Source organism: Sorex araneus, chromosome 3, assembly GCF_027595985.1.
Source record: "Sorex araneus isolate mSorAra2 chromosome 3, mSorAra2.pri, whole genome shotgun sequence".
Lineage (NCBI taxonomy): Eukaryota > Metazoa > Chordata > Mammalia > Eulipotyphla > Soricidae > Sorex > Sorex araneus.
In genome coordinates, this window is record NC_073304.1 from 207,091,002 (window position 1) to 207,097,312 (window position 6,311).

Here is a 6,311-nt window from a genome sequence, read left to right on the forward strand (position 1 = left end):
GTTTTATCAGTTTTTCTGTTCAAACTGCTTTTTTCTATTCTAGAATCCAACCCAGCACTGCATGTTGTCAAATGTGTGAAGACTTTTTTTTTTTGTCTTTTTGGGTGACACCCAGAGATGCTCAGGGGTTGCTCCTAGCTCTGCACTCAGGATTGATCACTCCTGGTGGTGACCCAGAGACCCATGAGGGATGTCAGGGATCCAACCTGGGTCAGCCAGGTGCAAGGCAAATGCCCTCCCTGCTGTCCTACTGCTATGGCTGCAGTGTGTGATATCTTCCATCTTGCTGTCTTTCTTCTCATAAGCAAATGCTAAGAATGTAAGCCTGCAGCTTTCTACTAATATCAATTTTATCTATTTTGCACAACAAATTTCAGGATGATTTCTTGGGAAGACAGAGGGGACTCATTTTTTTTTGGTTCAGGGGGCCATACCCAATGGTGCTCAGGACTTACTTTTGGTTCTGTGTTCAGGGATTACTTCTGGCAGGCTTACAGGACCATATGTGATGCTGGGGATCGAACCCAGGTTGGCCATGTGCAAGGCAAGTGCCCTGCCCGCTGTACTATCTCTTGCGTGAAGGGATGTTTTTCTTTTTTCTTTCTTTTTTCTTTTAATTTTTTTAAATTAGTGAATCACCGTGAGCGTACAGTTACAGATTTACACATCTTCGTGCTTGTGTTTCCACCATACAATATTCAATATCCCATCTCTCCACCAGGGCCCATTCTCCACCACCGATGAACCCAGTATCCCTCCCACCCCCCAGTCCCATCCCCCCTCCCTGCCCCACCCCGCTTCTGTGGCAGGGCATTCCCTTTTGTTCTCTCTCTCCTTTTGGGTGTTGTGGTTTGCAATAGGGGTATTGGGTGGCCGTTGTGTTCAGTCTCTAGTCTACTTTCAGCACACATCTCCCTTCCCGGTTCTCCAACCACATTTTACTTGGTGTTCGAAGGGATGTTTTTCTTAAACGAGGTGTGCATTTGTTCTCTGGACAAATGTTTCTGTACCAGCTGGTACAGGGCTGTAAGTACTGAGGAGCAAAGTAGACCAAGAACACTGGGGCGGGGGGCACCTATCAGTAACAAGGCTGATAAACTGTGGGGTATAGAGAGGGGATGCAGAGAGGAGAAGCAAAGTGGGCATGAGAGGCAGGTGTGGGGGTGAGATTTCAGGAAAGGAGCAGTGGACCCCCAAGCCCGGAGCGTGGGGACTCATGGAAGAATTGATGCCCGCACTCTTGGGTGTCAGGAAAGAAGAGCTCTGACTCCTGGCTCCAATGGGACTCAGTGATGGTGAGAGCTGCTGAGACAGGACCCAAGGGAGGGTCTCAGAGCCAGATACCGAGGCGGGTGGCACGGGAGGAGGGTCCCTAAAGGGGCTCCAGTAAACTCTGGGGAGCAAAGAAGAGGCCCCTGAGCTTGACTGGGCTACATCTGTACTCAGATGTGGATTCCTGTGACAAACCTGACCAAGTTGTCAACTCTGACTGGGTCCTTGGGGCCGGGGGTCAACCCAGGGCACCAGGGCACCAGCCATGCAGTCTCTGCACGCTCCTCCTGGCCATGCCAATGCTCAGGGGTGAGCCCCCAACCCGGGCAGCACACTGGAGACCCATTAAAGGACAACCCCAAACTGTAACTGGCCCGAAGATCCCACACAAAGGCCAGAGGCAGGGAGGGAAAAAAAAAAAAAAAGACTGTTATCGTGTGTCCAGAGATGTTATTTACATGCCATATTTACACAGACTGTACATAACTTATACGGGTTATCTAATTTTATGTGGACACATATTAGGAATGTGGGCTGGACCGATAGCACAGCGGCAGGGCGTTTGCCTTTCACGCGGCCGACCCGAGTTCGAATTCCTCCGCCCCTCTCGGAGAGCCCGGCAAGCTACCAAGAGTATCTCGCCCGCACGGCAGAGCCTGGCAAGATACCCGTGGTGTAGTGGATATGCCAAACACAGTAACAATAAGTCTCACAATGAGAGATGTTACTGGTGCCCACTCGAACAAATCGATGAGCAACGGGATGACAGTGACAGTGACAGTGTCATATTAGGAATATATTCCTCTGTGTGTGCTTCTACGGACAGTCCCAGAGGTCAGCTGGAATCTCTTGGCTCTCTAAGGGGCAAACTGACTTAACTGGGGCTGGAGAGATAGTAGAGCAGGTAGTGCATTTGCCTTGCACACGCCAACCCGGGTTCGATCCCACATGGTTCCCTCAGCACTGCCAAGAGTGATTACTGAGTGAAGAGGAGGAGGAGGAGTAATAGTATCTGCTCACACCCCTGAGCATCTCAGGTTATGAGCCCAAAACAAACAAACAACAACAAAAACAGCTGATTGATTGAACCTCTTCACTCTGAGGGTCAAAGGGCTTCCTAAGAAATCTCCAGATGCCCAATAGTTTAAAGTTCTAGATTCCAGGGGCCAGAGCGATAGCACAGCGGGTAGGGCATTTGCCTTGCACGTGGCTGACCCGGGTTCGATCCCTGGCATCCCATATGGTCCCCCGAGCACTGCCAGGAGTGATTCCTGAGTGCAGAGCCAGGAGTAACCCCTGTGCATCGCTGGGTGTGACCCAAAAAAAAACAAATGTAAAGTTCTAGATTCCAGGCTTCCAACCTGCTTCCTCTGCTCCTCTGAACCTTAGGATTCCTGCTGGGGCTTAGTTCACAAATAAAGGAGCCACTTCCCCACTGTCAGCTCCTACCCCCCCCCCCATGCACACACTCGTACACCACACACACACACACACACACACACACACACACACACACACACACACACACACACCCCTCCCCGTCCCTGCCCTGCCACCACCAGACTGTCAATACAAGTCTGCCTGAAATTCCGGGATTTCCTGACTTCTTGGCACCTGGCAGTGTGGCAAACAGCTCAAAGCATTCCTTGGGCCACCAGGCCCGGCTTTGTCTTTGCACCAGCTCTCCTCCTCCCTCCGCCTCCCCTCCCCGCTGCCCCTTCTCTCCTTCCTTCCGGTGGGGCCACCTGCTCTGCCTCCAAATCTGGCCTTCCCAGACACTCAGCAGAACAAAGGGCCAGCCGGAGCGGCGGCCACCCAGAGCTGTCTACATACACGGCAAGATGCTAACTCCAAAGGCAGCACCTGGGAAAAGGTAAGGCCAGGCCATCCCGGTCCCTCTCTGCCCCCCCCCAGCAGCACACCCCCCTCTCCGGACGCCCTGTCCTTTCCTCCCCGCCCCACACCGCTGCTGGCCTCCTCACGCTCATCCCCCACGGGCTGCCTCTCCAGCCGGTACAGAGGCCGGATGAACAGCCGGGAGAAATGAACTTTAACACTCAGGGGAAGAACAAAGCCTGGCGACAGGGCCCGGGGAAGGGACGGGGATTGCGGGGAGGCTGGGGTTGCGGGATGTTGACGGTGGAGCCGGGCAGGTGTGCCAGCTCAGTCAGTGGAAGGGCCTTAATGTGATGGGGTTGTTTCGGGAGGGGGACTTGGGACTGAGCGAGGCGCGGCAGGGGCGGGGCCTGGGAGGCAGCAGGCTGAGGACACTGGACCTCACAGGTTAGGTGGGGAGGGGGATATCTCCGTCTTGTCCCAGGCCCCAACAGAGAAGAATATGTGGGAGCAGGCAGGGAGGTGTGGCGGGGGGGGGGGGGCGGGGAATCCCAGGTCACAGGTGGGCTGAGGGTGGCATCACTCCTCAGAATTACAGCCGGGAAGCAGCCCCAGGTGAGCAGGAGATCTGCGATGGAGTCTCAAAGCAGCAGCGGGGATGATGGTTCCCCCCCCCCAGACCCAGAAACAGGGACTCCTGAGAGAGAGGCGTCTCCACAGATGCGAGTGCCTGTCCGCACGCCTCAGCAGCAGCTGAAGGGCACAGATAAGAAAGCCTTCGCCAAGGGCACTCGGGGACAGGAGCTTCGCTTTAGATGCCATGATTCGAGGTGGTACCATCGGTGACCCTCCTCTCCCACCCCATGAAGGGAGCAGAGAGACGTCTCTGGGCTCACACAGCCTGAAGCTCCGAGACCAGCCCTGTGGTCGACGTCCGTGCTTGTATGTTGGTACCGAAGTGGGGAGGTTTCAGACAATGAGTGAGCCTCTGTCCACATGCCTCATGTTCCCGGGTGAAGATGCCACCTTTCCTTCATGTCGGAGGGACAGAACAATGGGTAAGGTGCTTGCTTTGCACATGGCCAACTCGGGTTCCATCCCTGGCATCCGATATTGTGCCTCGAACACTGCCAGGAGTGATCCCTGAGTGAAAAACCAGGGGAGTGACCCCTTAGCATGGCCACATGTGGCCCAAAAACAAAAACAAAACAAAACAAAACTTGGGGCCTGAGCGATAGCACAGCGGGTAGGGCATTTGCCTTGCACACGGCCGACCTGGGTTCAATCCCCCGGCATCCTTTATGGTCCCCCAAGCACTGCCAGGAGTAATTCCTGAGTGCAAAGCCAGGAGTAACCCCTGAGCATCGCTGGGTGTGACCCAAAAAGAAAAAAAACCCAAAACAAATAAACACCAAACAAAAAAAAAAAGAGAGAGAAGGAAAAAAGACAGACATCCCCGTTCTTTGTTTTTTGTTTTTTTGTTTTTGGTTCTTGGGTCACACCTGGCGATGCACAGGGGTTACTCCTGGCTCTTCATTCAGGAATTACCCCTGGCGGTGTTCAGGGGACCATATGGGATGCTGGGATTAGAACCCAGGTCGGCCGCGTGCAAGGCAAAGACAGCCCCGTTCTAACAGAGGTGTGTGAGGCCAAAACATTAATGGCAGGGACTCCTCCCTGTGCATTTCACCCTTTCCGTTAACTGAGGTTCTCCAGTACCTCTCTGAGGACAAACACACTCAACAGTTTGCTTGACCTTGTCTATTTTGGGCCTTTTCTTAAGTCAGACTCTGGCCAGAGCAATAGTGGGGCAGGGACAGTACTTGACTTGCACGTGGCCGACCTGGGTTCGGTCCTTTCCACCACGTGTGGTCGGTTCCCTGCTCCCCACCAGGGCTCACTCCTGAGCACAGAGGCAGGAATAACCTCTGGCTCAAACCCACCCCCCCGCCTACTGCCCCCTCCCCAAAGGAACCCAAGACTCATGCCCCAGGGTGGGTCCTGACCCCGCAGCAGGGCGGGGGGTGAGCTGGGACCACAGCATTGTCCCCCAGCCCCACTGGTGAGGGTGGCCCAGTATTCTGGAGAGGAAACCTCAGCGTGTCCAGAGGAAGGGTGAGCCCTGGAACAGGAGATGTGTGTGTGTTGGGGGGGGGATGGGGGAGGGGCACCAGGAAGCCCCAGCCCCTGAAGGTTTCTGCTAGCTTCTCTGCCGGCAGCAGGCAGAGGATGGCTGGAGCCCCCAGCCAGCCGGAAGCAGGCGTGAGGGAACCAGTCCAGCCGTTTCTCTTTCCCTGAAAGAAATTCTGACTAGACACAGTCAAATTTTGACCAGGCGATGTCCTCTTCTGCAGGGAACTGGCGCGTGGGTCACCTCCAGACACACACCCTCCCCCCATCAGTGACAGGAGGGAGACCCCATGTCCCCGGTGCTAAGTTGCTCCGTGTTCAGGATGTTCTCGGGGCCGGCCGTGGACGTGCCATAAATATTCATGCCTGGAAAAAAAAAAATCAAGGCGCTGGTAGGTACCTGGGCTCCTGGTTCCCCTCCTCCCCGACTCAGCCTCCAGCCGCCTCCTCCGGCAGGGGAAATCCCAAGGAAGAAGCGCACCTTCGACAAGCTGGCCTCCTTCATTTGTTTAACAAAAGACATCTCCGCGCTCCGTGGCCTCTTAATTTCCTCGATGTTAAAGTGCAGAGAATTAAAGAATCAATGGGCAATTAAGGAGGCACTGGCAGGTTCTGGCCAAGAGCATATTATTTATTTATTCAGTCAGCCACGTTCATTTTTAAAGTGCTAACTTTCCATTTTGTTTTTTGACATGAAAAATAAATCAAACTAAAACTGTATACATCTTAGCTGGAAAAAAAAATTTATTTGCATGATACATTGCTTCTCCGAAGTTGCCACCTACAAAAGGAATTTTTGTCTCTGTCAAAAAAGAAAAAAAAAGGGGGGTGGGGGATATGAATTCATTCTGATATTGGCCTCCCCTCAGGATACTGATAAGATGGAAAAGATGGAAATAAGATTTTAATTCACTGGTGGTCTTTCTGCCTAGTCTCAAGCTGCTTCTTGTTTTCTCAGCATCCATTTCCCTCGATCGTCTTGGGAAGGCTGCAAGGTTTTAGTCCATTAGCAACGGGACTTTGGCGAAATTTTAGAATAGGCAAAGACGTATCGTCTGGGGGTACACAGGCTG

The 6,311-nt window shown here is 53.4% G+C and overlaps 1 long non-coding RNA gene across 1 annotated transcript; it reads left to right on the forward strand.

The window, feature by feature from the left end:
- Positions 1 to 3,050: 3,050 nt before the first annotated feature.
- LOC129403331 (uncharacterized) lies at positions 3,051 to 5,630 on the forward strand. Its single transcript, XR_008629128.1, has 3 exons — positions 3,051 to 3,145; positions 3,978 to 4,166; positions 5,463 to 5,630. It is a non-coding gene; the product is annotated as an uncharacterized LOC129403331 (long non-coding RNA).
- The last annotated feature ends 681 nt before the right edge of the window (positions 5,631 to 6,311 follow it).